The 26,011-nt window shown below is 51.2% G+C and overlaps 1 protein-coding gene across 5 annotated transcripts in view; it reads left to right on the top strand.

The window, feature by feature from the left end:
* Positions 1-5,610: 5,610 nt before the first annotated feature.
* Positions 5,611-26,011, top strand: part of PRRC2B (proline rich coiled-coil 2B) — a 79,250-nt gene continuing 58,849 nt past the window's right edge. For all 5 annotated transcript variants that reach the window (XM_087822995.1, XM_087822994.1, XM_087822997.1 and 2 more), the window contains exon 1: positions 5,611-5,677. The gene's annotated coding sequence lies outside the window, so the exon portion shown is untranslated. The remainder of the gene's footprint in view (positions 5,678-26,011) is intronic.

Genomic DNA, 26,011 nt, shown 5'->3' with positions numbered 1-26,011 from the left:
ATACATATATATATGTATATGTGTGTGTATATATATATAAAATTTTTTTTATTTAATTCAGAGAGAGGAAGGGAGAGGGAGAGATAGAAACGTCAATGATGAATCATCAATCGGCTGCCTCCTGCACGCCCCCTACTGGGGATCGAGCCCACAAACCAGGCCTGTGCCCTGACTGAGGATAGAACCACGATCTCCCAGATCATAGGTCAATGCTCAACCACTGAGCCATGCGGGCTGGGCTGTGTTTAGCTTTTTGAGAGACCACTAAACTATTTCTACAGCAGCTGCACTGTGTTATACTCCCGCCAGCAACATGTGAGGGCCCTAACATCTCTACACCCTTGCCAACACGTTACTTTTCATTTTTTTTATTCCAGCCGTCCTAGTGGGTGTAAAGCTGTATCTCACTGTGGCTCTGACTCGCATTGCCCCGATGGTGAGTGATGCTGAGCACCTTCCCATGTGCTTGCTGGCCATTTGTGTACTCTTTGGAGAAATGTCTAGGCAAGTCCTTTGCCCACTTTTTCTTGGGTTGTTTCTCTTTTTTTTGCAGTTGAGCTGTAAGAGTTCTTTATGTATGTGGGATGCTGAACCCTGATCAGATATATGGTTTGCAAGTATTTCCTCCCATCCTGTGGATTGTCTTCTCACTTTCGAGGTCTTTTTTTTTTTTTTAATATATCTTTATTGATTTCAGAGAGAGGAAAGCAGAGGGAGAGACAGAGATAGAAACATCAATGATGAGAGAGTCATTGATGGAGCCCGCAACCCGGGCATGTGCCCTGACCGGGACTTGAACCCCGATCGCCTGGATCCTAGGTCGACGCTCCACCGCTGAGCCACGCTCCGCCGGGCTCGAGGTCTTTTGTTTCTTCCGGATCTACATTTCTGAGTTACTGGCCACACAGGCGAGACCGGATTCCTTAATTCTCCTGCCAACGACCCTCCTTTTTCCTACCTCTGCCTCCTCACAGGTGAGCTCCACAGTGGGTGTGGCTTCCTGGGGTCCCTCTTGAGGAGGATTCTGAAGCGCTCACGGGAAGGAGGACCACAAATCAGCGTTCTGTCATAGGCAAGAAAGGGAGCGGGTAGGGTGGCCTCCTGAACTTGCCACCCGCGTCCTTCCCTTGGGAGCCTCCTTAGAGAGCTGGCTCTTCTTTCCTTCCCCAAGCCCCATCCCTCAATATTTTTTTGCTGCATTTTCTTAGCTGAAGTTGCCCCCACTCTTTTAGTTCCCAGTCCAGCTCTTTCCCTCCTCCCCCTACCTCCCAGGGTCTTTCCCTTGGTGGAAAATGAAGGTTGAATTCAAATTGGTAAGAATCAGGTGTGATGCAGAGAGAAATTGCCAGTGCTCCATGCCCAGAGGAGACTTCACTTTTAGCTCTTGTGTGTGTGTGTCAGTTGCTGAAACTCAGATGCTACCCCCCAAACCCTGGAGTGAGCACCAAGGTCTGTGCAGGGCCCCTGCTGCCTGTTCAGACTCAAGTGTTGTATTTTTAGCTCAAGGCTCCCACCCCTAATGGAATGCACATTCCCTGGGATGGGGCCACCAGCCAGCGGGTGGGCCCCTCTCAGGGCCCAGACACACCCACCTCCAGGCCTTTGTTCAAGCCAGTCCCTCCATCTGGAATGTCCTTCCCCAGTCCCTTCTGATTAAACTCTCCACTCTTCCTTCAAAGCCTGCTGTCAAAGGCACCCGAACCCAGAGGGCTCCCGCCGTCTCCCCAGCTGGAATCAATTTCTCCCTGGACGGTGCTTTTGCCCCCACCAGTTAATATGACCACATTTTCTGAGCTGAAATGGGGACGCACAGTTGCACTCATGAGAACAGGTGCCGAGAGCGGGAAAGCAGGCCTGTCTGGGAGTCCTGGCACATGAGGTCACTACCCACGCCGTAGGCCTCCCACGCCTGGGCTCCTATCGCACGTGAGCTGTGGGCACGTCACCCACTCACTGTCCTCCTGCAGCTCTGGGGCAGGAGGGAGCAGGGAGACCAGGCCAGCACCAGGCTTGATGATTCAGGGCCGTCTCTGGCCCATGTCTGGCAGGGGTTGAGAGCTCATGAAGTCACAGTTTTTATTGTTGGATTTTTTGTTTTGTTTTAATCCTTACCTGAGGATATTTTTCCCATTGCTTTTCAGAGACAGTGGAAGGTTGGGGGAGAAGAAGAGGGGGAGAGAGAGGTCGATGTGAAAGAGGTGCATCGATTAGATGGGTCCTGACCAGGACCGAGGATCAAGCCTTCAACTGAGGTATGTGCCCTTGGCCAGAATTGAACCTGGGACCCTTCAGTCCACAGGCGACGCTCTAACCACTGAGCCAAACCAGCTAGGGTTGTCATTTTTTGTTTTTAATGCCCCTGAATTTGGGATTTCCTTGAGCACAGAGATCATTTATTTCTCATCTTGCTCTATCTCAGCCCTCCGGCTGGCCTTGGCATTACAGAGCTCGGTAAACGTCCTTTGCAGTTGGATGGAATGTCTTTCATTAGACAGGACGAGTAGAGGTCTGGATAAGGCATGGGTGGGGGAAAGCAGGGGGTCCGGAGAGCAGGGGAGGTTGTCTACAAATGATCTGCCAGTCAATCTTCCCTTCCCGGTACAAGCACATGGCTCCTCCCACGGGGGGCGGTGTGGGTTACTTCCCCTCCGTGAGTCTAAGCTAGCCCTGAGACGCGCTCTCACCCACAGCGCGCAGAAGCGACATCCTTAGGAGGCCTGTGAGCGTCCACTTTCCCACCCTGGGAACCCAGCTGCCATGCTACAGGAAGCCCAGACTATTCCGTCAGAGACAAGAGGCCGCGAGGAGACTCCTGGAGGATGCAACACCTCCAGGGGACCGAGTGCAGCAGCATGACCGACGCCAGTCAATGCCGGGTGGGGCAGAAGAACCATCCCCAAACCCACCAAATCCTAAGGAATAACAAATGGTTGCCTGGCCAGTGTGGCTCAGTGGTTGAGCGTTGACCCAGGAACCAAGAGGTCACTGGTTTGATTCCCAGTCAGGGCACATGCCCGAGTTGCAGGCTGACGCCCAGTAGGGGGCATGCAGGAGGCAGCAGATGGATATTTCTCTCTCTCACGGATGGATCTTTCTCTCTCTCTCTCCCCCACTTCCTCTCTTTGAAATCAATAAAAACATATATTTTTTTTTAAAAAAATGAATGATTCGGTGCATCTGGATGAGCTCCTTGTCTTGCAGGGAACAGAGCAAGACTGGGAGTGTGACAGTGAGTGTCGATGAGTGCCGGAGGTTAGACAGGAAGGAGCCTGAGTACAGGAAAGAGCGAGGAGAGAGAGCACGAGGAGGCAACTTCCCGCGTGAGTTTTTATTTTTCAAAAAGGACCCAAATCTGACCAACGATAAGGGCTTTTCATATTCCACGTGAAATTAATGTGAAGGAGACCCACCTCTAGCCATGATGTGGTTTAAAAAAGAAATCGTGGATTAAGAAATGCAGTTATAAGCATTTTACAAAAACATTAAATTTCAGTGTAACCAAAGGCAGTGATCACATTTTGGGGGGGGAAAAACTTATGTTTCTATAAAACCGGCATTAGGCCAAGAGGGATGGGTGGAATTCCCCCTCTGGCTCAGTGTGGGAGCCTGAAAAGATTTCTCCACCCATAAGCAGACTTGCCAATTTTCCTCATATTTAAGAGGAAGAAAGTGACAAAAGCTAAATAAACTCTTGCTCATTGGTTCACGCCAAACTCTCCCCAGCTTTGAACCGCTTGGTCCACTCATTCCTTACATTCTTTCCAGGGCCTGGGTCGGGAAGAGCAGCTGTTTCCTTGGTGTAACTTTCACGATACAAAAAAACGTCTCCTTGAATGTCTCCCACACCCCGTGGGGAGTCTCTTGGGGATGTGACCTCAAGGTCCAGCCCTCATGCGCTGCTCTGAGTTCTGGGAGGGGCACCTTCAGATCCTGGAGAAAGCCGAGTGGCCTCAGACCACAGAAAGCGGCCCCCATGCCTATCCCAGCACCTTAGCCCTCGCCTCCCTCTAGCACAGGCTCACACCTCAAAGGCTGGCACCGCTGGGCTCAAATCCTTGCTCCGCCACCCAGGTGCCTCCTTGGTGACCTTGTTTAAGGTCACTGAACTTCTGACCTCGATGTCCCTTTCCACTGAGTGGGGACAATAGCAGCCACCTCCCAGGGACCGAGTTCTCTCTGCACAGCGCTGAGCACGCTGCCCAGAAAAGGTGCCCAGTTGACAGCACCTGTCACCCCCCCCCCCCCCAGAAGTGCAGAAAGAGAAGGATTTCCCGGAAGATGGGGACATAAACCCTTGGGTTTGTTTTGTTTTGTTTTGGTGCAAGCGGGGCACCTGCCGTCATTTCATGCCCAGGGAACTAGCAGCCCTTGCTGCCCCCAGGGGAGCAGGACATCTGTTGGCCTTTCTTCCCCCTCTGCCGCCTTTACTGTCCCCTCGTCTGTCTTCCAGAGCACTGCAGGGTCTTCTGGTCCTAGGGTAACAAGAGCGAGCCCCAGGGTTCCCGACTTCACAGCCAGAAAGGTCAAGGGCCAGACCGTCCTTCCTCCATTCAACTAACCAACCAACTAACCAACCAACCAACCAACCAACCCAATCAACCCACCCACCCGTGTTTGCGGAGCGCCCAGCGCAGGCCCTAACCCGGCTCCTGAGGCTGAAGGGGGTGGACCTTCCTCCTAGGCCGAGCTGTGTGGCCTTGGGAAAGTTACTTAACCTCTCGGAGCCTCCCCGGGGCGGCCGGCTGTGATGCACCGAGGGAACCGCTGCGGGGAAGCCGGCGGAGGCTGGGCGTGCGGACGAGCCCGGGGGGGGGGGGCGCCGCCTGGACCCCCGCCCGCCGCCGCCCTCTCGTCCCGTCGGGGCTTTCCCTGGGCGTGCTCGCCGCCCCCTCGAACCCCTCGGCCCCCCCTCGGGTCCCCTGACCTCTGCGCGACCTCAGGCGGCTCGGGCGGCGCCCCCCCCACCCCGGACCTTTTGTTCCGCGTTCGCAGCGCGCGCGGGAGGGTGGGCGCCGCAGCTCCCCCGCGACGCGGAGGGCGCGGGGTCCGCCGGGGGCACGGCCGAGCCTCCGAGCGCAGCGCGTGTCGGAGCCAAACCCGGGCTGCGGGTCCGCGGGGGCGCGGCGGCTCCGAGGGGAGGGGCGGCGCGCCGGGCTCGCCCCCCGCCCCGCCCCTCGCTTCCGGTCGGCGTCGCCCCCTTCGCCCCCTCCCCTGCCCTCCCCCTGCGCCCCGCGGCCCCTTCGCGGCGCCCGGGGCCCCTCTCCGCCCCGCCCCCGCCCCGCTCCCCGGGCTCCCGACCGCTCGCGCCCCTGCCCCCCTCCCCTCGGCTCGCGCGCCCGCAGCCCTGGTCGGCCGGGCGGCGTTCCCGTGAGGCGCGGCAGGGGGCGCTGCGCGGGCGGCGGCTGCGGCGGCGGCGGGAGGGGGAGGCGGGGGAGGCGGGGGCGGCGGCGGCGGGGGGCGGGGAGCGGAGCGAGAGGCTGGTGAGCGGCGAGACACAGGCGGAGGCTCCAGCGAGCGAGCGAGCGAGCGCCCAGCGAGCCGGGAGGGAGGGAGCGAGCGAGCGAGCAGCCGCGCCGCCGCCGCCGCCGCGCAATCCGCCGCCATCCCGCCGCCTCCGCGCCCGACCGCCGCCCGACCGCCATCGCCCGGCCCCGTCGTGCCCGCGGAACCAGACCAGGTGGGCCCGGGGCGCGGGGCGCGGGCGCGGGGCGGCGGCGCTAAGATGGAGGCGCGGCCGGCTTTGTCTCGGCGCCGCTGACTGACAGGGGCCCGGGCCCGGCCGACCTTTGTCCGCGAGCGCGCCCGGCCCGGCCCGGCCCACGCCTGCCGTTGGGTCGCCGGCCGAGCGAGGGCCGCGGGCTGCGGGCTGCGGGGTTGCAGGCCGCGGGCCGGGCCTGGGCGGGCGGCCGGGCCCCTCCATTGTTGTGGCGGCGCCGCACGGCCTGGGCGGCGGGTCGCGGCCGCTCCTCACGCCGCCCCCGGGGTCCCCGGGGCCAGGGCCTGGCGGCGCGGCGCGGGCCCCGGATCCCGGGAGTCGCCTGGCCGCCCGTGCGGTGCGGGGCCGTCGGGACCGCGCTCCGGCCCCCGCCCCACCCCCGCGGCGCACGCCTCACACCCCCTGCGGAGGTGGGGTTCGGGGCTGAGGGGGGTGGGGAGCGGGCGGCAGCCGCCGAGCGGCTTCGGGGCGCGGGGCCGGCGGTCTCCCCCCGAGTGCCCCTGAAGTTGGGGGCCGCGGGCCTGCGAGCGGGGGTCCCCGCGCCGGCGCGGCCGCGGGTGGAGTGCGGGCGCCAGAGGGTTACTTGGAAGAGCCTGGCGCTCGGGCTGGAGGTTGAAGAATAAACAGGATGCCGCGCGGCCTGCCCGGGACGCCCGTCCCTCCTCCCGGGGAGCCCGCGCGTGGGAGCCGAGGCCTCCGAGGGGTGCGCGAGCCCGAGCCCGGCGCGGGTCCGAGGCCCGGCGAGGAGGCGTTTCTCCCGGGACCGGCCCGCGGGGAGGAAGTGGGAGAAGGGGGCCGGGAGCGCCGCGAGTGTGTCATTTGCCAAATGGCTGCCTGGGAGACACCTTCGCAGGCCTTCGGTTTACAGGCTGCTTAGCCGTCCCTGAGATTTTTATTTTTTTAATTTTTTTTTCCTTTAGGGTTTCCTGAGCATTTCTATGTGGCCTTCATACGTTACCGTCCAGTTCGGTTTTTGTAACCACGCACTTGAAGTCCTAGCTGGGGTTTGTGCACATCCACGGGGGCTCGTCTGTGCGCAGGGCTGGGGGGAGCCCGGGCTTTGGGGGGGTGCCCATCCCGCTTCGGTCGGGGGCTCTGGGGCTCTCTGAGTCTCCATCGGCATAAAGGGGGGCGTTGCAGTCTCCACCTCCCGGGGCTGGGAAGGTGGCGGAGCCTTCGGCGCCCCGCAGCCGCTGCTCCCGCGCCGTCGGTGTCACTGCCGTGGAGTCCTAGGGGGAGGTTAGCCTCTTGAGGTGCCCGTCCCCGGAGCCCCGCCTCCCTGCAGGTGCCACAGGTGCTGGGCCAAGGCCTGGACCAGGGAGGAGGAATTCGAGGCGCACAGAGCAGCGTTGGCCACTTGCTCGTGCCCGGCTGGGCCTCCGGGGAGTGTAGCGTTTGGTGCCCTCAAGAACTAAATTAGGCCTGGGTTGTGTGGCCATAGTGGTCCCCGGGCCTGGATGCGGGGTGCCTGTCCCTTCCGAGGCTAGAACAGCGCAAGACGCCCAGGGCGGCAGCAGGCAGAGGCCCCGGGAGGCCTGCCTTTGGGGGATGACTGCTCTCCTCTGGGAATGGCTGGGAATCATTTGGGGAGCCTCTGCTTGTCTGGGCAAGCCTGTCTCTCAGAGCCTGGATTCTGGTCCTCACTGGGTTACCTTAGGCCAAGTCTCTAAAGTCTCCGCTCCTGTATCTGTAAAATGGGAATAGTTATGTCTTGTCTTTAATTAATCAGTTAGGGCCCTTGAGAGCCTCAGGTACTATTTGTAACAAAGCGTTTCCGTTCATAGGGGGTGATGGAAATATATGTGTTTTTGTGGTTACCTAGTTTTCCGGTTCTTTTTTCCTATTTCCTTGATCTATTTCTCCAATTCTCCTCCTCGATGGACCTGCGTGACCTTCCCACCCCATGTTCTGTCCCTGTCTAATGTTTTGATATCGTGATGACCATTCCTCTGCGTGGAAGCACCAGAATGGCTTAGAACTATACTGCTGGGCCCAGCAAGGGTTCCTGCTGTTTATTGGAGACCATAGGAAAGGACCAAGGCTAACGGGGAGACCGACCCCAGTCTTGGCCACAGGTGAGGGTTGAGACCGGTCACTTCTCGGCCAAACCTGTAGCTTGTTTGTAAACGAGACACTGCTTGGATTCTGCTGGTTCTGCCATCTGATGGGAAATTTGTTTTGGCTCTTGGCATTCCCACAGCCATCTTGGTTCTGTTCAGTAAAATAAAAAAATTAAAAAAACAAACAAAAAAAAATCTTGTAACCTCCTCAGGCCTCCTGGCTGTCTGTGGGACTGAAGATGTTTTAACAGGGTCATATCAATCCCAGCTTTTTTTTTTTTTCCTCCTCATTGGAGGATATTTTTTTCTATTGCATTTCAGAGAGTGTAAGGGAGGGAGAGAGAGAAACATCCATGTGAGAGAGACACACTGATTGGTTGCCTTCCTGTCCAGGCTGGGGATGGAGCCCTCAACTGAGGTACATGCCCTTGGCCAGAGTTGAACCTGGGACCCTTCAGTCTGCAGGCAGGCGGATCCTGGGCTGTTGGTTAGGGAAGGAGATGAGTCAGCTGTCCCTCCCACCAAGTGTTTGATTACCTGTGAATTTCAGTTATGTTAGTTACCCACGGGCGCAGAGGGACCTTGACTCTACCCTTGTGGGGGCCGGCACCTCCTACAGCTCCATGCGTCCCCTCTAGGCTCCTTCAGGCCCAAAAGGGTAATGAAAAAGCCTCGGGAAGGAAAAGCCAGAAAACCTTGGGAGAGTGGAATTTCAGGAATGGCAGGTCCAAACTGATTCCAGCGTAGTCTGGTTGCCTGGGGCCTGGCTGAGATTTTTTTCCTTTGGTTAATGCCTTTTGGTTGGCCTGTTCACTCCACCACCCCGTTTTTAAATTTCAGTTTTCTTTTTCCCTGAAGGATTATTGTATTGTACTTTGGAGGTATTTTTTGTGTGTTTTTTTTTTTTTTCTTTGCCTTGCACAGAGTACTGACTCATGTTGCTAATGGCTGTAGGCTGGTTATATGTCTCATTAGTCTACCTTTCAGGATTGATCAGTTCTCCGTTGGTTTCTGTTTCAAACCCTCATAGGCCAGGTGGGCCAGTACACATATTTCTAAGTTTGATACTGAGGCTTCTTTACTGTTGAATGTACACATCTTGTTATGGGTGGGCAGGTATGAAACAGGACCTATCAACACTGGACATTTAAGCAACACATTTCCCTCTGAAAAATGAAATTTCCTGCAGAGATCTGTTGGATTTTGTGCTCTGAATCTCATATTTTAGTCCAGGCTAACCAGACTATCCTCTTTGCAAGTCATAACTCGATTTTTTTCTTAAGATTTTTTCCCCTGAGACTTGCATAGCCTTAGGAACCTTGGGTCTGTCATCTTGGACGGAGAAAGAAAGGCATTGGCTGTAGTGCTGGAGATAAGAGAAAAAGATGATGAGCTTTCTGGGGGAATAAAATTGTTCATGACAAGCCTTTAGGTGTAAAAGGTGTCGTTTGGACTGGACATCCTCATGTGGGAGCTCCGAGACTGGGCTTTGCTGCCTGTGGCATCGCTGATCTATCTGTGGCAGCATGTTGGGAGATCTCTGCACTAGGGGGGAGACCCGCCTTCGGGGCTTGAGCCAGAGGTCTAGACTGGTTGAGTGTTGTTAGCCTAGCTGGTTGATTTTCCTTGTGGCCTGGGCCGAGGGCTGGGTTGCTCCTGGCAGCAGCATTGGTTTGTAAAGCTCTGCCTGCAGCAGGAGGTGTCTGAGGGCAAAAAAGTAACATTTTCACTGAAAAGAATTGGGAAATACTGAAAAGAATAAAGACGAAAGTAAGAACACACATTACCTGTAACCTCATGACAGAGTGAAGACTAGTGCGTTTCTTTCCTCTGATTATGCGTGTGTGTTTTCAAAATTAGAAAAAAAATACTACATACACTATTCACAGCTTACAGCTTCTCTTAACGTAATAGTGTATTTTTCTAAGTTATTGAAAACATGTTTTTTTAGTAATTGCTGTTACATGGGTGTGACATGATTCACTAGATGGTTACCCATTTCCCTTCTGACAGAACTCACAGAAGGACCTACCCTTGCCTGTGAATCGTGGTCCACATGGCTGATCCGTTCCCATCAGCGGGATTCCCGGGTCAGAGAGTGTAGGGTCCTTCTTTAGACTCTGGCTCAGTACCAGAGTTGTTCTGGGAACACAGGTGGGTGCCCCACTTGCACTCCTCGAGCTCGTCGCCCAGCGGGGAAAGGCAGGTGTCTCCTTAAAGAGGCCTCGGGAACCCGTCAGCCTAACGTCATCATCACCCTCCGTGATTCCTTTCTAGCCCCTGTTGCTTTTCTTTATTGCTCTCTCCACAACTTTAGTTTTTAAAAACAATTATTATTTTTAATTCTCACCCGAGGATATTTTTTCTATTGATTTTTAGAGAGAGTGGAAGGAAGGGGGGAGGGGGAGAGACAGACATTGACGTAAGAGAGACGTATCAATTGGTTGCCTTGCCAGTGCGCCTCCACCGGGCCAGGGATCTAACCTGCAACCCAAGTATGTGACCTTGACTGGGAATTGAACCTGCAGTTCCGTGCGAGGGCTGATGCTATAACCACTGAGCACACTGGCCAGGGCTTCAAAACAATTATTGTGATAAAATACACAATGAAATTTATAACTTAACCATTATTAAGTGCAATTCAGTGGCTTTAAGTTCATTGACATTGTTGTACAACCACTACCATTCTTCAGAACTCTATAATCTTCCCAAACTGAAACTTTGTCCCCATTAAACACTTGCTCCCCATTCCCCCTTCTCCAGCCGCTGGTGACCACCATTCCGCTTTCTGTCTCTGACTTTGATGACCCTGGGTATCTCATGTTGGTGCAATCTGCCAATATTTGTCCTTCTGTGACTGGCTTAGTTCACGACTTATCTATATTTTGGCATTTCAGAATTCCATTCCTTTTAAAGGCTGAGTAGTATTTCATTATTTTATATATACTACATGTAAACATACTATATATATAAATAAAATAATGGAGTATTACATACACATATCACATTTTGTTTACCAACTCATCTGTTGGGCAACAATTTTGGAATACAGTTTTGTTTTTATTTAGTGAATAACTTCCCCCAGCGAGATGAATGAGTGCACATGAAACGGAACCCTGTTGCTCCGTGGTTCTCATGTTCTTGTGTCTCACACAGGGCCCTTCAGCAGTGTGTGTAGCGAGCACGAAGCTACCTAAGAGGCTCTCATGGGAGCCCACTGAGAAGGCAGGCCCAGCTCAGCCTGGGTGCCGGGGGGGCCAAGGAGGGCCTTCTGGAAAATGTAGTAGGCTTGAAATAAGCACCTCTTGGAAACTGTGTGCCAAGCCTTTGAGTATTAAAAATGTGTTTCTAAGTTGAAATAAAAAATCTATGGTCCCTAGAAGAGAGCCTGTGGGTCAGCTTGCTTTCCAGAGTTCCAGAGCCCCAGGAATGTGAGCATGATGCCAGTGGCCTAGAGTGGCCAGTGGCCAGCCCGGAGGAGAGGGCAGATAGGACTTGGGCTCCAGGAAGCTCCCGCTGACTCTCCCAACACGCTTCATGACCATCCGGTGGGACGGATCGGTGCTGGACCAGCTGGAGAAAGGAGGTCATCTCCAGCACTTTGCATGGTTCCTTTGTGTCTTCAGAGCTTTTTTCGGCAGGTGGTGTTTACATACAGCTCTGAGCTTAAAGAACTGCTCTGTTCCAGGTGGTACAGAAAGCTAGCCTGCCTGGGAGGGGCACCATCACTGCCGCCTGGCCAACCTGTCTGTGCGCCTGAATGGGCTGAGTGTTCAGAAATAGCTGGGGAGGGTGGAGCGTCGTCCTGAAGCAGAAAGTGGAATTTCCCCCCTGTATATAATTAACTACAAAAGTACACATACTCGTGCCCTGGCCGGCGTGGTTCAGTGGTTAGCGCTCCGTCCCACGCACCGAGGGGTCTCGGATTCAATTCCTAGTCAGGGCACATGCCCAGGTTTTGGGTTTGACCCGTGGCCAGGGGGAGGGGGCGGGTACAGGAGGCAACTGATGGTGGTTTCTCACATCAGTGTGTTTTCTCTGTCTCCCTCTCCCGTCCCTTCCTAGAGTCAATGTAAAACTTGTTCTTGGGTGAGGGTTAAAAAGATAAATAAAAGAACTGTACCTACTCGTAACAAGAAAGGAAGAGCCGGTGTGTGAAGAAAAATGCAGGTTCTTTCCCTCCAGCTTCCCAGCACTTTCCGCTCTTCCAGCCGGTGTGTGGACCCTTCTAGACTCTTAGTGCACACACACGTAGGGAGGATTTTTTTAAAAGGCAAACATGAAACGGTACTTTTCTTTCTTGTACTGCAGCTTTCATTTTCAAACGTCTATCGAGCATCTTTCCATATTAACATACACAGATGTACCACACTTTCTGTATTCTAAAAATAATGTTTATTAGGTTTAAAAAAATAGACAAGTGTGTGAAGAAAACAAAAATAGTTCACAATCCCATTTTCCATGTATTCCCAGTTGGCTTTTTAAAAAAGTAGTTAGAAAATTCAAGCTGTACTTGAAGGGTATGAAGGCTCTTGCCCAGTCTCTGAGACGAAGCTGCTGCACGTAGTTTCTTGATTCCGTCCCGAGACAAGATGCTGCACGTTGTCCACACGCGTATTTCTGTTTTTAAGGCACGCCGCCCCCTGCGCTTGGTAAGGTGTCTTGGCGCCCTCCGCCACCGCCCGGGCACAGCATTGCCTCATCGGCTGTAGCAACCAGAGAGGGTATTATGTGGATATCCTTGATTTAACCCATTTCCTATTGGACTCGAGCTGTTTCTAATTTTTGGATATCACACAACTTTGGTAAAATTCTGCCTAGTTTCTCTTCAAAAATATGATTTGTATATAGTAGTGTGTGAGAGGGTCTTTGCAGTGTTGGCTCTTCTAGTTTGAATATTGTTTTAGGAAGAATTCTGCTCAGTTTCTCTTCAAAAAACAGTGTCAGTTTATACACTATAGTACATGAGTGGGTGTTTCTGAACTTTTTAAATGAAGAGCCTTTTTGGGCCCTTTTGGGTGTCTGTGTTTCCAGAGTAGAAGCGGTCGCTGTGTCACGCTCACCGCAGTTGGCGGAGGATGTTAGGTTCTGATCCGTTTGGATAAGTGTAGCGTAGAATTCACTGTGGTCCTCCCGCAGAAGCGGCCACGGCAGGAGTTGCCCTTGGCACCCTGTTAGGTGAAGGCTGATGTGGGGGACTAGAGAGGCTTGTGGAGGGAGGCACGGGAAGCCAGTCTAAGTTTAGTTTTCAGTATCAACTAAAATGATGGTGCTTGGCACTGATGTTTTCTTCCAGACTTGACACACAAGAGCATGGCAGAGAAAGCTCAGAGACGTGTTCACACACAGTCCCTCTGGAGATTTCCGAGGCGCACAGCCCTTGCTTTTGTTGCTGTTAATGATTCCTATTGTGTAGAATTTATTTGGAGGCCAGGCCTCTATTGCATCTCCTGATAATGGCTGTTGTGCACATTTGCTCAGTTCCTGACTCAACCACGTGGTTTCTGGGCCCCCACTCTCTCCATCTAGCTGTTCTAGGCAATGGTATCTAGTGACTAGAAATCAGCCTTGGTGGTGTTTCATCAGGCCAGGTTGGGAAGGATTTGCGCTTGGGGAGACGAATGCCCAGAGGAGGTGCAGTTTGGAATTACACTGCTCTGGCCCTTGTGGGTTGTTACTGTAGCTTGAACCTAGAGAGAATTCACTCCAAATTGGGAATGCTGTGCCTCCCCGCACCCCCCACCCCGCCGCCCCTTTCCTGATGGAGAGTAGCCCCTGGTGTTGAGGTCAGCTGCCTTCAAGTCCAGGTTCTGCCACTTGCAAGCTGGGAGATTAAGATGATTTACTCTTTCGGAGTCTCTCTTGTCTTTGCACAGTGTGATAGTAACACCTTCCTCCTAGAATTGGGGGAGGGTTCAGTGGTCATGTGCTGAAGTGTTTATAAGGTGCCTGGCACAGGGCAAGCCCGCTCCGGGTAAACAGCAGCTATTAATGGTTCCTGGACTCAGCAGGAGCTGAGGGCCTGGGGGTTTGCAGTAGGCAGGCTCATACACTTGGGGCTCATTTGTTTACTAGATGTTGGTGTTTCTAATTGTGAGCTGAGCCCAGTGCTGAATGCTAAGGATTTAGACCCAAATCAGATATCCCCTGCCCTCACCTCCAGGAGCTCAGACACCTTAACCAAGGACCTCCCTATCTCCAAGGTAAATACCATCTAACAAGGGCATTTGATCCATTGGCTGGCCCCCTACACTGAGTCTGCTCTGTTCTTGGAAAAGGTCTTGGGAGGTATATGTTAAGGCAGTTCTTGGGTGCAAGGGAGGCTCTGCACCTTGGTGGGCTACAGGCAGTCAGGCGAGGAGTGTTCATTTCCGCCTCTGAGACCTACCCGCAGTTGAACAAGTCTTGTTTATCCCTCTGAGCCTGTTTCCTTATCAGCCTAGTGGGGTTGGAACCTGTCTCAGTGTCGCTCTGGTGGTTGACACAGTTCCTGTGATGCATTTAGCACAGTGGAGGGCATGCACCAGTCAACTTAGTTGCTCAGTTTACCAGGACCTTAAAAACAATGCAACAATGGCAACAATACAGGCTGTTAAAAAAAAACCCAGATACTCAGAAATGTACAGAGCAGGAAATAGAAGTCATTCCTTCCTGCCCCTTATGACTTTTTCAGATCAAGATACGAGTACTTGGCAGTGGTAAAGATCAGATTTAACTAGCAAGTGCTGCATACCACAGATCTGAAAGCTCATAATTTGGTATTGACGTGGGAGTTGAGGTGCAGGGGCAAGCTGAGCCGTGAGCTCTGATGTGAACTTGTTAGGGTGAAGAGAAGCAGCACGATCTATGATGGTCTAGGAACTAGGGAGAGACTGGAGGAGGGAGGGGTCCTGGAGCTGTGAGAGTAGTTCTGTTAGCGTGAGGAAGGTCTTTGTAATACTCGTTTAGTATTAAAAGTCGTGAATAAAGTTAGTGGGTTTGCAGGAGGGCACAAGCTCCTCTTTCCCCCTCAGTGAAATGACGGGTTGACATACGCGTGAAGGCCCCGGGGGAACACTTGGCCCTTATTTTGGGGTTCTTCTTTTTTGTTACTTAAACCCTGGTCTTGCCTGCCTGGTAGTCCAGTGACTTGTAACCGTCCTGGTTCCCCTCTGGTGTCTGAGGCTTGGAGAATAAATAGCATGTGGGTTCATTCTGTTGGGGATCATTTAGACCAACTCGGCCCTTTTAACCTCTCTGCCTTCAGTGTATTTGGATTTATTTATTTTCATCAAAGAGAGGTTGATTTGGGGAGGCTGAGTTGTTGAGAAACCATCTCTGAATAAGCAGACAGCTTATTGCACAGGGCTCAGCTCTGAGATGATGGGATAGAGTGAGGATGGGCAGAGTGACCTTGGCCTGTTACCTGCCCTCTGAGCCTCCATTTCCTTCTCCGGAAGTGGGGGTGATAATAAGGACAGCCCTTTAGCAGGACCCTCTGCACAGCTGTAATTGTTGTTCAGCCAGCCTGATGGCCGAGTTCCTCAGTGGGAGTAAAGGGAGGCGGTGCATTCAGGTTGGAAGGGTTTGTTGCTAAGGAGTCTCCTTTGGGGCTTCCAAGGTAGCCCCTGTTGCCTCTTCTGCCTCCTCCAGGCTGAACAGGAGCAGTTGGGGGAGGGCTGGAATAAGAAGATGGGATTTTGCTTTGTTCAGTGGGCCGAGTTGTCTGTCCCTCTGGGCATTTGCTGCTAGAGGGCATCTGACTCACTGGTAGCTGACCTAACTGAAGGTCTGGGGTCTCTGGGAGGGGTTACTCTCCTCCTCTCCTTCCTTGCCTTTCTTCTACTTTTCAGTTCTTTGTACACAAACTACAGATGTGCTTCATAGAAATAGCAGGTGGTACAGAAATATTGGTCCAAGTGTGTAAATATACATGTACTGGGATGTTTGTGGCATTATTTGTCATAGTACATAGTCGGAAATAATTTACATGTCTGTTTGTAGGGCAGTGGGTAAATGTGGTCCAACTACAGAGTGAAAACTATGTGATGTTAGAAAGAATGAGGGAGGTCGGCATGCATTTTCTTGGGAAGATAACCATAGTATATTAAGAGAAGAAAGCGTTGCACTTCATAATGCAATTACAGTGTAGCTTGTTATTTAACAGTATAGTATAATACAGCTGCAGCATGATGGTCACGTCCCACGTTTATAGAATAAAAGTTGAAGACCACAAACTACTGATAGAGTTACACAAGCTGAGAAAAGGGGTGTGGAGGACATCCGCCAAGTTAACGGTGGTTACTTTTTTAATTGGATTGACTTGTTTTGTATACTTTAGTATCACTTGAATTGGTTATACCAAATGTGTTAGTAACAGGTATTAGTTACAAAAATAGCTAATTAGGAAGGTAACCCATATAAACTTGCCTGTGAGGAGTGGTCTGGGCCAGGCCTGGGCGCTGGTGCATTATTGGCTCTTCCCTGGCAGGCACTCCACCCTGCTCAGCACCATCCCGAGTGCCCTGGTTCCTGTTGCTGGGCCCCAGTGTTTCACATAGATCCAGCTGATTTAATCACCTGGCTCTGTCTCTGTGTCAGTGGCCCTCAGAAACCGCTCTGTTGATTTGGTTACAAGGAACAGTCCATTACAAATGCCGTCTCCAATTTCTGTTCTCTACTAAATCAGATTTTACAGTGCAGACATAGATTTTGGTGGCATTTGCAAAGTAACTCTCACTTTCTAATTCACCATTATTTGGAGGTAGAAAAGCAAGGAGAAGCTGAAATAGAGCTTTGTATCTTACATATTTGTTTTATTTGCCAGTTCCTTGGTAAATTTTGACCTTGGAGAGTGAGGCTGTCATGTGGTGGTGTCTCTCCAACTGCCCATTCCCAGCTATATATTGAAATTTTCTCTCTTTTTTTAGCTTGCTAAATTAACTAACTGCATATTTAAAATGTGAGGTAGGCCAGTGACTCTTTGCAGACTGCAAGTGGAGTTTTAGCCAGAGACCTGTGTGCTTGTGAGCTAGCTGGGTGGGAACTGACCCCATAGCCCAGGCTTCAGTCCAGCCTGTGTGCCTGTGAGCTAGGTGGGTGGGGGCTGACTCCATGGCCCATGGAGAAAGCCATAACGGAGTTTAACTTGGTCACCAGTGATAACAAGGGTCACTGGACCATCCAGCAAGTGCTTGGGGAGACTCAAGACCAACCCCTGTGGGTGAGGAATCTGGAGCTTGAAGCCCTGTAGCAGAGTAGAACTTCTCACAGGATGCATTGCCTGCTCAGACCCCAGCTCACCCCAGGCCAGACTTGCCCTGCACACTCACCACAGCCCCAGGAGCACTGGCAGAGCCTGGTATGCTTTGGGCATTTATGCTGGGCCTCTGGGCCCCTTGTAGCCACATGTCCACTCTCTGGGGCCCACAGCATTGTTTCTTTAGTGCCCACTGAGAGTCCACGCTTCCAGAGCAGACCTGGGTGTCAGACTGCCCTGGGTTCAAGATCAGGCTTCACACTCCCCTAGCTTGATGGCGGTGACCTTGGGCCAGTCACTTATCCTCTCTGAGCCTTCGTGTCTTGTCTATAAAACGAGGGTACAGAGACCTTTGTCTTGGTGGTTTTATTTCTTGTTTCAAAGAACTTTAATTGTTTTATTAAAATATTTTCATTAAATTCATTAAATTACGTTTGGCTTTTTCTTCATTAATTGTTTTGGCTTTTCTTCACATCCACTTAGGTTTTTTACTGACTCCTTAAACTGAATGCTTAGTCTCGTTACTTCCTGTTAGGAATGTAGAGTTTTAGATGATTAAGTCCGCTCTGAGCACAGAGCTGCCTGTGTCCTCCGGGGGTTGGTGTGTGCGCTCCTCCTGCATCATGCTGCTCTCGAGGAGTCTGCAGCTGTGGCTCTGGCGTCCCTTTTGATTCACAAGCTTTTTAATAGAGCGTTTTAAGTTTCCCACCTGACTGTTATTTTTCTGCTTTCGTTACTTCTTATTTTATTACACTGTGGTCAGAGGGTTTTGCTTTTCAGAGTTTGGGATTTTCCTTAAAGTCTCTCATAGTCACTTTTTGTTTGTGACACTACCTTAGGTCATCTGTCATCTACTTTGAGTGGGCTTGATCTAAGGTGTAGAGATTTCTGTTTTTTCCTAATATTTCCTACTTATGATTTTTAAAAATTTTAAAATTACTCTGCATACATGGGTTCACGTTAGTTATATTTCATTATGGATTGTCCCCTCACCCTTGAAAAATGACTCTCTTTTGTGTCTTTTTTTTTTTTAAATCCTCACCCAAGGATATGTTTATTGATTTTTTAAATTTTATTTTTATTTTTTGGAGGGAGAGAGGGAAGGCCCCGGGGGGGGGGGGGGGGAGCAGGGAGAGGGAGAGAAGGACATCGATTGGTTGCCTTCCTCTTCATGCTCCCTGACCAGGGATTGAACCCAAAACCTAATCTTTTGCATCTGGTTCTTCATTTAATGTTATATTTGTGAGTTTCACCCCTGTAGTTGTGTGTGGATTTATTTGCGCTTGTGAACAGCATTCCTTTATGTGTTTATAATATGTACTCATTCTGGCAGCAATAGACTTGTAGCTGTTTCCAGTTTGACTAGCAGTTTTACACCTGTCCTCGGATGCACGTGTGCACGTGTTGTGTTGGGTATGTTGGTTATATACGTAGGATAGGAATTACTGGGTCACGAGGTACACACACGTTCAGCTGCCAGTTTTCCAGCGATTGTACCAGTTGGCACGGCCACCGGTAGTACATGAGACTTGTCCTTGCTCCGTGCACTCACTGGCACTTGACATTGTAAAGACGAGGGTCTTCTCCAAAATGATCTCTAGAATTCGCGTAATTTCAGTCAAACTTCTCCAGGCTCTTCTTTTGTTGTTGTTTTGTTTGGGAATTGAAAAGCTGATTCTGAAATTATATGAAATGAAAGGGCCAGGAACAGTCAAAGCCTGGCCGAAGGAGAAAAAGGCTGCAGGACTGTCCTCCTGGCTGTGTCGGTTTCACGCAGCTGCTGCTGCTCGGCGCTGGTGGAAGGTAGACAGGCCCGGAGCAGAGGGCAGGCTTCAGGCAGCCCGCACGCAGGGAGTCTCTTAATTTATGACAGGCGCCACGTGACAAAGGCAAAAGGTGGCCTTTTCTGAAAAGGAATGGGGAAAATTAGATTCTCCATATGGGGAAAAAATGAATCTTCTATCTCAAATCATACAGTCAGTTTTAGTATATAGAGCCAGATGTGAAAGAGCAATATAGCTTCTAGAAGAAAACAGTGATCTGGGAGAAGACAGAATTCCTTCAATAGGACAGAAAGCACTACCAAAGTAGAAAAGATTGATAAATTGAACTGTGTTAAAACTTGTCTTATACATTTTACATATGCTTCAATAAAACTCAGCAAATGCTCTTTTCTAATTGCTCTGATACGGTAGATAGTCTGTCAGCTCCGCGGGTTCCTGGAGCCCTCCACCCCGCTCTCGTCAGGTCGCCGCTCTCCTGCCTGCAGTGCAGCCACCATCTTGGGCTTCCTTGGTTGTCGTTCTGGGACTTGTCTTTGGTCCCCGTGTTGGATCCCTTGTTCCTGGATCTCGTGTGTATCAGTTGGGAAATTTGAGCATCAAACAGCAGCAACTATTTAAAGCTGCCATAAGCAACAGCTTATTAGACACTTGCTGGCTCCATTAAGTGGAAGTCTACAGGTGCGCAGGTTCCAGATGGGTTGGTTGGCCCAGCCTTCCATGTTGTCGTTAAGGAACCAGGTGTCTTATTTGCCTGGGTGGATCACATACCCATTCCGAGCCAGTCACTAGCAAGCGGGATGGTTTTCTCTTAGTCCAGGCATGTCCTCAGGCACCCCGGCTGGATGTGGGTCGGCCCCTTTAGGCCCGTGGGCTGCCCCGGGAAGGACAAGATAACTTCTGTTAGGAAGGCGGGGGGCGGGAACCGCCCCTGTGACACTAGCCTCTGTCTTGCTCTCCTTTTTTGAGTCTTTGTATGAGTCTGGAAAAGTCTTTTTCTGTCTCTGCAGTTGACTTGGTTCAGCTGAGTATTGGGTTCTGGATTGAAAGTAATTTCCCAGGAAGGGGGGACTGTTGCTGGAGAAACACTGTTACTGCCCCTGAGAACGCATTGCCATTCTGATTGTTCTTTCCTGGGACCTTGGGGGGCAGTTAGAGGAGTGTACAGAGGCTGTGCTTTCTTTACCCATAATGGAATGAAATTCCACGTGGTACCTTGTGTTCTTTTTATATCCATTGTTCTGAGCCCTTGGTAGGCCTCTGCAACCTCGGGGACTTCAACTCTGGGAATTTTTTTCTTGTAATTTTTGTTTGCTAATTTCTTCCCCTCTGGGTTTTTTTTTTTTCTTCTTTTTTTTTTTTTCTTTCTTTTTTTCGGTGTTTCTGGAAATCCTAGTTAAATTTGGATTCCTTGATTAATCCTTTAATTTTGAGTGGAGGAGAGGCTAGCATTCATCTCCTTGTTAATTTTTCTGAGATTTCCTTGACTTTATCTTCCATTTGTCCCATTGAAATGAAGATTTTTTAAAAATTAGAAATGTTTGGATTTACAGGAAAGTTGGAGTTTCTGCTCCTAGTCTCCCCTGTTGTAAAGATCTTACATTAGTGTGGTACGTATGTCCCAACAAACTAACCAGTACTGGGTCATTTATTACCTAAAGTCTGTGCTTCATTCGGATTTCCTTCATGGTTACCCAACATCTTGTTCTGTTCCAGGACACCACATTTATTTTTCATGTCTCCTTAGGTTCCTCTGGACAGTGACAGTTACCAGATTTCTTTGTCTCTCTCGACCTTGAGTTTTCAGGAGCACTATCAGGTATTTTATAGAATATCCCAGTAGGGGTTGTCTGCCATTTTTCTCATGATTAACCTGAGGTTGCAGGGCTTCGGCTCTTGTGCATCTAATCCTTCCAAGGGCATTCTGTTTTCTGATTGTCCTTTAAGGGAAAAAATCCTGCTTTGGTTGCATGGGTGCAATATCTTCTCTTAATTTTCTGAGAATATTAATTTTATATTACTTTGTAAAAATCTTCTGTTTCTGGCATTGTCTATTTCCTCTGGGCCCTCTGTCTGTTTACATGGTCTCTGTCTTTTAGTTGAGGCCTCTTGGATGTTTATGGTCTTGAGCACACACAGTTGATTGGAAACTGCAGGTGTATGGGTGGCCAGCCTTTTTCTCTTGAGCCCCAAGTGTCTGTATATAGGTTTTCAAGAGAAGACTCCTTCTTCCTTTGCCCTGGGTGTGTTGAGGGACAGAGGGACGGGATATATCTGTCTGCCACTTCCTGTATGGCTCACAGCAGAGGGGCCTGAGGCCTCCATGATTTGCTACTCCAGTTTGACTTAGCTTCTCTTTTTACCTTCTTTCCTCACCCCATCCCCTTTGACGCTGGTGTTCTCCAGCCCAGACTTATCCTGTTCATAATTTATCGGGAGGGGGGGGCAGAGAGGGGAGGCGAGGTGGGAGGCTAGCTGGTGCAGGTGCAGCCTCTCCCCAGCTGCCCACCTTCAATCCCCCACCTCCCATCTTACAGCTCTAGCATCTGCAGTCCTCGCCTTGTAGGACCCTCCAGTCTGCCCAAATTGTCTCTCTGTCTTTTCTGTTCTCTTTATTGTTTATTTTCATTTTAGGGGATTTTGGAAGGGTGAGCCATAAATGCCTGCGGTCCTTCTGTCTTGCTTAACTAGGACCCCTTATTCTAAATAGTGTTTCTGTGAATCAAATGGGTTTGAATTCAGGGTCATCTCTGGGATGTGTGTACAGCTAGCCAGCTGTATTTGTGTGCAGGTGTCTGAGTCATGTTATCTGTGCCAATTACAGCGCTCGGCCGCTTTTCTCACATGATCAGTCATGCCTGTTTTTTGTGTCAGCTAGAGCTACCATTTGCTGTAGTTGCTGCAGAGTGTTGTCAGGGCAGGCGGAGACTTCTGGTCATTTGTCACCAGCTCCTTATATATATTGTGTATGGAGAGTAAACTCTCGGTCCTTCCCTCAGGAACGCTTGAGAAGAGAGGGGACCTGCAGGGGCAGAGCGTGCAGCAGGAGCTGGGAGGAGGGCATGAAGGGAGGAAGTGCACCTATCTGTTGAATCCCGTCTCAGTGCCGTGGGTGTTTGTATCACACTTGTGACCATTATCTCTAGTCCTTCCTGTCTCCATTGTGTAGAAGAGCAAACCAAGGGGCCAAGGAGGCATTTGGTCCCACTGGCTTCTATCATCCTCGGTGGGAGGGCTGGTTTTCTCTGAGGTCCGTTTGACTGTATGTGGTCAGCAGTGGTTGTCGTTTGGTAGATGGTGGAGCCACCCTCTGTCTCTCTACTCTCCTCTATTTTTCCCACAGCGTGTCTGTGAGGGCATGAGTTAGGGAAGATGGAAGGAATACTTTCTCCTAAGCTAACAAAAGGCTTCCTGCTAGTTTGTCCTCTTTGTGCCCAGAGTCCAGCTTGCTACGGGTGACGTCATTCCTGTGGGAAAGGCTTTGGGTGTAAACAAAGTCGCAGGCATGGGGACATTTGTGGCTGGGACAACTTCCTCCGTACCTCTACTCAGCCTGCCTGTCTGCTATATTCTCTAAGCTCTCCTTAAAATCATGTTCATAATTTTTAAAAACAAATAGCAAAATCCGTTTAGAATATATATACAGCATTGTTTTTGAATATTTTATTTATTGATTTCAGAGAGAGGAAGGGAGAAGGGAGAGAGAGAGAAACATCAATGATGAGGGAGCCATTGATCGGCTGCTTCTTGCACACTCCCTACTGGGGATGGAGCCTGCAACCCGGCCATGTGCCCTGACTGGATTGAACTGCGACCTCCTGGATTATAAGTCGATGCTCAGTCGCTGAGCCTTGCCGGCTGGGCTATGTACTGTGTTTTTTGACCTTTATTGCTGAACTCTTTTGGAATAGGAAATAAACATACCATGGAAGAGAGTAGTAGGAGTCGCTAATTAGTATTGCAGTGGGATGGCTCCAGAATTGTGACGTGAGCTGGTGAAGAGAGTTCCTGCAGTGTAGCTAGGAGCTGGCTTACGGGTGATGTTTTTCTGTATTTTTGTAAAGCTTTACGGTTTTTCCTTATCAAGCATATATTCCTTTTGTTACTAAAATGTTAGGGATACACAAGTGAGGGAGACTGGAGTCCCCCACCTCCATAGGCCAGCTATCATCCTAACACCAGTACGTGATAGCTTCGATGTCTGCACTGCTTGTGCTGTGGTGGGGAACCCTGAAACTGAGGCAGCTTAGCAGTGTTTAAAATGGAGTCACAGTGGAGAGTTTATCTCAGAGGGACTTCTGAGAATTACAGTGCATGTCTCTCTCCTGAGAATTAAGGGGTCCATCAACAGGTCCTCGGCACCAGTGATTGATCCTTCTGGCTTTGAAGGCCTGCCCTCTGCATCCTGGCCCTTAAGCTGTGTACGCCAAAGTGGGGACAGGTTCCTGGAGCACAAAGGGTGGAAGCCCCAGGTACCAGGTATTTCAGCACCCAGGGCTGTGGGAGCCCAGAGGTGCAGGAAATCGGAGGCTTCGCTGCTTACATAGGAGTCTGGAGGGAAGAAGAGAGTTGTAAGGGTGACAGTGGGATGGGCAGCTGAGAATTGAACAGTGCAGAGCCAGGGTAATAGCTGTCACTGGCTGAGAACCATCTAAGGGCGGTGAGTACTGGGTCACTTGTGCTGTTTGTGTCCTCTTTTATTCCTGACTACACCTGTGAGGTGGCTAATAGCATGTTGTGCGTATTTAATCCCTGAGGAAACAGGCCTGAAGTCTGTGTGGGGTGGAGGTGAGATGCAAACTGTGTGTTTTGGAGAGAGGAGGCTGGTGGGGGTGGGCATGAGATTGGGTGGCAGTTTGGGGCCAGTGTGTTGGGTTTTGCACTTGACCCTGTAGCAGTGATGTTGAAGGTGCCTGAGCAGGTGCTTGTGCTGTGGTTTGGTTCTGCTAGAAGAGGCTTGGGGATGGGGCCAGGAGTGCTGACTCTGGTCAGGGAGGCAAGGATGGGGCTTGTAACCCAAGTGTGCAGGAGAATTGGGGATGGGGAGTTCTTTGGTTCCCCACAGCACAGGCCTTGCTTCTTATTTTTAATTTCTTTTGCTTCCTAAAGGTGCTGTCTCCTCAGGGGGTGGCCCTCTCCTAGTGGCTGGTGTCTGCTGTAAGGAACACTGGGTTACCACGAATCCACTTTCACCCCTTTGTTCCCCCTGTCTTGTTTTCAAGCCACTTAATCTTGGACAGGTTGGGGCTGTCTGTATTCTGCAGGTGCACCACATATTTTTTCTGCAGAACCCCCCCCCCCATGGGCTTCTGCAGGTAGAATGACTGTCTTGTGCTGCAGACCGAGCCTGGGCTCCAGCTTCCCAGATGGCCTGCCCCGACGACTAGGGAGTGGGGAAATGTGGACGCTCTGCGCTTCTTGAAAGCCAGCCCTGCTTTTCTGACTGGTGCCCGTAGGGAGCCTTTGATGGCTTGAGTGGTGTGTAGGGGGGTGAGCTGCTGCTGTTGCTGAGTGAGGCACATCAGTCCTCCTCCAAGACTCAGCTAGGGTTTCCTACCTGGCCCCCACTCCTGCCCATCTGGTGCCAAGTGGAGCCCTTTTTGTTGAAGTCATCTCACTGTCACATGTTCCTTCTCACACCTTTTCTCCCTTTAGACTAGAGACCAGCAAGCTGCAGCCCCCAGCCAGCCACCGCCCGTCGGTGTGAAGGTGGTATTGGGACACAGCCATGCCCTTTGTTTTTGTTGTCTGCTGTAGCAGCGATGGGCAGACTTCAGGAGTTGCTACGGAGGTCATGTGGCCAGCAAGCCAAACATACTATCTGGCCCTTTGCAGAAAACGTTTGCGGAGCCCACAACAAGGCATCTCCACATCCCAGCACCGAGTAGCGTGGAGTCTGGCATGCAGAGTGGTCAGGGGATGTCCGAGCGTTTGGAGTATATGTGGTGCCCGCCTTATGTTCAGGTCCTTTTTGCCAGATTTGGCATGTTGGAGAAGGACGGGTTTAGTTATCAATCTTGTACCTGGACTTCGTGCTGATGGTTCCTTACGTTCTGAGTGGAATTTAACACATGTACTGTCTAATGACCATGTCCTTGCCTGTCCCGTGTGGTTGCTTCCTGATGTGCTGATCCGGCCTGCTGTCTAAGCTTCCATTCCCGCCGGATCAGGCTTCTTGGTATGTTCTGTCTGATGGTAGGATCTTTCCATTCCTTCTGTACAGAGATATTGCGCCTTCCTTTCTCCCGCACTCAGGTGTGGGGGCCTCTGCTTGGGCCTCACAACCGTGGCACATATGCTGACCTCATTGTTTTGGCGGGTGGTGGGTCTTCACCAAATGACTGTCTGTGCTCTGGAAGGCAGCCTTCCGCTGGAGGACGCAGTGGGTCCTTTTTCAGCATTGGTGACTGAAGGAAAGAGCCACGTGGTGAGGTGTCCAGATGTCCTGAGGGTTGAGGAGAACTTAGGGAAGGAGAAGATGATTTTGACCAAATGTCACTGGAATCAGGAAGACCTGTGAAGAGTGAAGGGCTTTGGTTTGCCTCGCATGTACACCTGGCTGTTGGTAGCATTGGGGTAAAGAAAATGCTGTTATTGGAGACTGTCCAGGGCCATCATCTGTGAGCTGACCAGGGCTGCCTTCATCCTCGGTCGACTTATTTCAGAACCAGCACACCTCTTTCCTGTCTGTGCAGATGCCCTCCCACAGGTAGAGCACAGCAGCCTGGAGTTGGGGCCTCTGGGCATGTGGTCCGCAGTCTGGTCGTGTCCTGCCTGGGCTCCAAGCCTGGATCCAACACTAGGTAGTCCCTTGACCTTGGACAAGTTACTTCAATGTTCTGACTGCATCCTAATGTCCTTGGCTAAGCAGACTGATGACAGTAGTATCTTCTAGAAAGGACTGTTGTGAGGAGTCCTTAGTGAGGGCATGGGTGCTCAGCAGGGTGCCTTGCTCTCAGGAATGCTGCCTGCCACTGTCATTAGCCTTGAATGTGTAGCTGTAGTGGCTCCCTAGTGAATTACAGGCCATCCCAAGGCCATCCCAAATCGCCCGTCTGGCTGGGTGGCTGACACTGGCTGGTGTCCAAGTGCAGAGTGAAATGAATCCTGTTACCCGGAAATGGCCTTCGATAAGATGGGGCGAGCGCAGGGAGAGTTTCTCTCTGGCGGACAGATAGGCCCCGTGACCTGTTTGACAGGCAGGACTGCTGTCTGG

This window comes from Miniopterus natalensis, chromosome 12 (assembly GCF_054644295.1).
Source record: "Miniopterus natalensis isolate mMinNat1 chromosome 12, mMinNat1.hap1, whole genome shotgun sequence".
Lineage (NCBI taxonomy): Eukaryota > Metazoa > Chordata > Mammalia > Chiroptera > Miniopteridae > Miniopterus > Miniopterus natalensis.
The sequence above is the reverse complement of the archived record's forward strand: the minus strand, read 5'-3'. Positions and strand labels throughout refer to the sequence as shown.